Below are 6,000 nucleotides of genomic sequence, written 5' to 3' on the forward strand. Positions count from 1 at the left end.
CGCTGAGGTCTGACCTAGTCAGCAAACAGCGCCAGCAAGCTTTTAAACGTCCAAAGGCACATTCTACCACCATTCTGCACTTGCTCAGCCTATAGTTGAACAGCTCCTTACTACTTTCCAGGCTTCATGAGCCATGGGAGCAAGGGGTAGGCTGGGGTAGGTGTGACCATGCAGTGCTGCCAGCTGGGAGAGCAGCCTGAGGCAGAAGCCTCCAGCTCGCATGATATTCCAGGCAGGACTGAATCTCCATGAGACGAAACTTAAAGAAGAGAATGACCTGGAGTCTCTGACTCCCATTCAGTGCTCTCAGAGAAGAATAGCCATGTTTGTCCAGGCTCCCCGATCGACTTCACCAAGGTCTGCCAGGAGCACCCAGGAGACGTATGATGGCTATCAGTCCTGCTGCACAGTCTGCTGCAAAGGCAAGGAGCTGCTGCTTTGTAGCAATGCAGAACCACATCTACCAGCAGCGCCCAGGAGACGTATGGTGACGGTGAGCTGAGCGGGCTCCATGCTTGCCGTGGTATGGTGTCTCCACGGGTAACCCAGGAAGGAAGGCGGGAAATGATTGTCTGCCGTTGCTTTCACGGAGGGAGGCGGGGGGGGGGGCGGCTGATGACATGTACCCAAAACCACCCGGGACAATGTTTTTGCCCCATCAGGCACTGGGAGCTTAACCCAGAATTCCAATGGGCAGCGGAGACTGCGGGAACTGTGGGATAGCTACCCACAGTGCACCGCTCTGTAAGTCGATGGTAGCCATGGTAGTGAGGATGCACTCCGCTGACTTAATCCGCTTAGTGTGGACATATGCAATCGACTGTATAAAATTGGTTTCTAAAAATCAACTTCTATAAAATCGACCTAATTTCATTGTGTAGACATACCCTAAGGTATGATGTGAGGCTGGAAACACCCAAAAGCAGCCTTCCAGGTATGACAGTGGAGTAGCCAGACAGTGTGAATTGCTGTCATCAACACCCATAGAGGGAAGAATCCACTAACACAGGAACTCTGTATAAGCAAGTTTCCTCAGAGGGAGCATGTAGGCAATGGAGAATGTTTGGCCAATGGGGGCTGGATCCCCCACGTCACATGCATGGACTTTCCAGCAAGCTGGAAGAATCTATAAAAGATGGGGAGTGACATCATGACTTGTCTTCACTTCCCCACAACTCAACAGCTGAAAGAACCTAGGGAAGACAAAGGACTTGGAATGGGGGAGGGGGAACCCGGGCTGCACAGCAAATGAAGCCTGTGCCTCAATTAGCTGTAAGCCTGATTCTAGCACCAGTCAGGGTGCGATATGGCTGATTCAAATCCTGTCTAGTTTGTATAAGTCTTAGTTTGCGATTTTGTTTAATTTCCTAGGTAACCCGCTTTGATCTGTTTGTTATAATTTATAATTCCTTAAAATGCATCTTTCTGTAGTTAATAAACTTGTTTTATGTGTTATGTTTTATCTTAACCAGTGTGGTTTTGAGTGACGTGTTTGGAAAATATCAGCTCAGTTAACAAAGGCTTGGTGCCCATCTTCCCCACATCGAGGGGAAAGTGGATTAATTAATGAGCTTGCACCATACAGATCCCTGTGCAGTGCAAGATGGCATAAGTCTGGGTTTATACTTCAGTAAAGGTGTAAGGCTGGGGAGCTGGGAAATTGGCTGAGGCCTCCATTGCCAGTCCATGAGTAGCTTAGAGAAAGCACGAAGGTGACTCTGTTGGGTGTGTGATGCCATCTGCTGTCTTGTTGGGTGATAACAGGGCCTGGGAGGCTGGCTGGGTGTCATCAGCAGAGCAGTGTGAGAGTGGCCAACCCAGCTGAATTGTTAGGGGGCATAGCTGATCCAACGGCTCCCAGACTGCACCCCGGGGGTACAACCTGTCACAATGGGAATGTTAAAAATCCCCCTACCCTAGTCAGGAAGGACAGTGTGGGTAAAAGGGGGGGATGGTTTGACACTCTACATTCAACAGACCATTACCTGTTTTAAAACTGATAACTCAGAGCCACAGGAACTCAAATGCATATGGATCAACGTGCTAACAAAGCCCTGGAGGGGATACTGTGGTGGGTCTGTTACAGACGACCGAATCAAACGAGAGAACAGGATGAGTTACTCTTTGAACCTATACTCTGGAGAGAAAACTGTTCTTACGGGGACTTCATTTTGAGAGACAACTGCTGGAGATCTCATACAGCCATTAGTAAAACATCATTAGAGTTTCTAAAAATTATAGATGATTTTCTATCACAAAGTGATTGCATTTTACACTTCATTATGATGGATAAAGATGAATTAATCACTGGACTGGAAGTTGGTGGCTGCCTAAGGACCAGTGATCATGATCTAATTACATTCAATCTGGGCAAACAGAGGTGTGACAGGATCCCCGGGGTGCAACCTGGACTGTGGGACCACTCTGCCCTTTTAACTCACTAATCAGGATTGTCACTCAATGTCTTACTGGTGACAAGCAGCAAATCCCTCCAGGTGCTGTTACCACTCATTACAACCACATGTGGAGCCTCACACGCAGCTAGATTGCATGAATGCTCCCACAGCCATTCACAAATCACACACAGAAAGGCACGAGCCAAATCCCCCCAGCTCCTAACCTCACGCCACCAGAATATACCATCTTGCCCTGCTCAAGACCCTTTCTTGAGCAATGCATGTTTATTAATTAGTTCACCACTTCATCAGTGGAAAGTGGACATACACCAGCCTTTGAAACCTGAGAAGATTTACCAAGCACTTCAGTCAAACTCACGGGTAACAATAAACATAAGAATAAGTTTATTGATTACAAAAGATAGATTTTAAGTGATTATAAGTGATAGGCAAACATCAGAGTAGTTACCAAAAGAAAATAAAAGATAAGCATGCAATCTAAATGCTCAACCGGTATGCAATATCTAGACTAAGCAGTTTTACTCATCCCACTGGATACTGCAAATTGGTTATAGTTTTTCATAAGCAGGATTTCCCTGTTAGCCTGGGGACCAGTCTCCTCAGCTCCAGCATTCTCGTTGCCTTCAGCCTAGGTGGGGGAAGGGACAAGAAACCTTGGGAAATTAGCCCTTTTTGTTGATGTACTCCATGGCAAGGTGTTCTGGGACCAAAACAGGGATGTGCATGATGTCTATTACTCCACCACAGTTCGGGGATCCCCATAGTTGCAAAGCCATCCACAAGATCCTACCCATTGCCAAGAGTCACAGTCCTGCATAGCAGGAGACAATAAATGGCCCTGCACACTTGCATGACAACTGCCCCCAGAGTGGAATTTCCCACTCCAAAATGACTTCCCACTGACGGGTAGCAACCTGGCATTGCACGTTTCCACAGCGTGACTGCCACTTGCTGCTCCACAAGTATTTCTGCGTTTTCCAGGGCATTCCTCCACCACACACACCTTTGTGTGGAAACTTGCACTTGCTTTTAAAATAAAGAAAATGACTCCAGTAGCACGATTTCAGGAAAGTTTTGTGTGGATACCAAGCTGTAAAAAGGTTAAAAAAGCTGCCTTCCAGCCCTTGCATTGAAATGAATCACTAAAACAACCTCAGTCAAGCACTCAAACGAGATACTGTTCATTCGGCTAGAAAGCCTGTTATGGAAACATGCTGCAGGTTGAATGCTTCGGTGCCTGTAATGCCAGGTTGGCACTGTACTTACAAATCTGCGCTATAATTGCGTCAGTTTCATATCAACTTGAATTTAAAAAAAAGAAAAATGAAGGTGCTACGGCTACTGTTTTCAAAAGGGTAGTCAATTGTCATTAACCTGTTTTTACTGAATAGTTAATGAGACTGAACTGATTGCAGCAGAAAGTTAAAATGGGAACGGTTTCATTTTTTCCAAAGCGTTTGTGAAGGGCAAGGGAAGAAGCTTTGTTTCAGCAGCCCAGGGTCTTCTTTTCCACTAATGCTCCAAAGGGGAGATGAAGTTTGACAGGAAGACACATTTAGCCCATCTATTGAAGCAAGTTTGATTAGATATGAGGTATTATAAAAGGGCTTGAACCGCTCCCATCCCTTTTGATATGCATACTTGGAAGTTTGCATCTGGAAAAAAGAAATAATCCCGTGGCCAGGTAAACATTTCCTCTTTAGGAATTCCAGTACCAGCTGATCTATTAGCTAGTGCTCCAAATCCTAATAATGCCCTCATCATAGACTACATTTTTCATATTCAGAATTGAATTCCAGTACAGTTTATTTAGTCCAATGATTTGACTGACATTATGAATTTGACTTCCAAAATTAATACATCAGAGTAGAAGCACATAAGAACTGCCATACTAGGTCCATCTAGCCAGTTTCTGACAATGGCCAGTACCAGAGCTTTAGTGGGAGGGTACAGAACGGGGCAGCTCAAGTGATGCATCCTGTCTTCCCTGCCCGTCTTCTGGCAGTCAGAGACTGCTGCGAGGATGGTGGGCTTCAGCTTCCTTGACCATGGGATGCTGTTCCAGGAAGAAGGACTGCTAAGCAGAGATGGGATCCACCTATCAAGGAAGGGGAAGAGCGCATTTGGATACAGACTGGCTAACCTAGTGAGGAGGACTTTAGACTAGGTTCAATGGGGGCAGGTGACAAAAGCCCACAGGTAAGTCAAAAACGTGACCTGGAAGAAGGGCCAGAATCTAGGCAGAGCATTGGCCACTATAGCAGGGATAAGGGAGAGACAAGAGAGAACATAGAAGGGAAATCAAACCAGCATCTTTGATGTCTGTACACTACTGTGAGAAGTATGGGGAATAAGCAAGAAGAACTTGAAATGCTAAATAAACACAACTATGACATAGTTGGCAGCACAAAGACTTGGTGGGATAATACACATGACTGGAATATTGCTACAGAAGGGTACAACTTGCTCAGGAAGAACATGCAGGGAAAAAAGGGCGGAGGTGTTGCCTTATATATCAAAAATGTATACACTTAGACTGGAGTTGAGATGGAAATAAGAGACAGACTTGTTGAGAGTCTCTGGGTAAGGCTAAAAGGGGTAAAAAACAAGGGTGATGTCATGGTAGGGGTCTACTACAGACCACCTAACCAGGAAGAAGAGGTGGATGAGGCTTTTTTTAAACAACTAACAAAATCATCCAAAGCACAGGACTTGGCGGTGATGGGGGACTTCAGCTACCCAGACGTCTGTTGGGAAAACAACACAGCAGGGCACAGATTATACAACAAGTTCTTGGAATGTCTTGGAGACCATTTTTTATTTCAGAAGGTGGAGAAAGCCACTAGGGGGGAGGCTGTTCTAGATTTGATTTTGACAAAGAGGGAGGAATTGGTTGAGAATTTGAAAGTGGAAGGCAGCTTGGGTGAAAGGGATCATGAAATCTGGAAAAGAGAAGTCTGAGGGGGACAGGATAACAGTTTTCAAGTACATAAAAGGTCGTTAGAAGAAGGAGGGAGAAAAATTGTTCTTCTTAACCTCTGAGGACAGGACAAGAAGCAATGGGCTTAAATTGCAGCAAGGGAGGTTTAGGCTGGACATTAGGAAAAACTTCCTAACTGTCAGGGTGGTTAAGCACTGGAATAAATTGCCTAGGGGGGTTGTGGAATCTCCATCATTGGAGATTTTTAAGAGCAGGTTAGACAAACACCTGTCACGGATGGTCTATGTAATACGTAGTCGTGCCATGAGTGCAGGGGACTGGACTAGATGAACTCTCGAGTTCCCTTCCAGTCCTATGATTCTATGAAATGATAGAGTTCATGATTCTAAGGAATAGTAGGAGAGAAAACAGCTGTTAGTAGTCCATCACTGATGATGACGATATTGTCGCAATTCTCATCTCTGGCTATGTATATGATTCCAATGTTCGATCCCTGATGCAGAGGGCACTGAGGGTATGGGAAGTCCAGGTCTATGATGTTTGATGATGCAGCTCTGTGCGCCTTTCATGCGCAGCCTGGAGATGATTTTGTCAATCCCTCTCAAACCTGTTAGATGCTGATCTGGTCAGATACTGCCATTG

This window comes from Natator depressus, chromosome 1 (assembly GCF_965152275.1).
Source record: "Natator depressus isolate rNatDep1 chromosome 1, rNatDep2.hap1, whole genome shotgun sequence".
NCBI classification, from domain to species: domain Eukaryota; kingdom Metazoa; phylum Chordata; order Testudines; family Cheloniidae; genus Natator; species Natator depressus.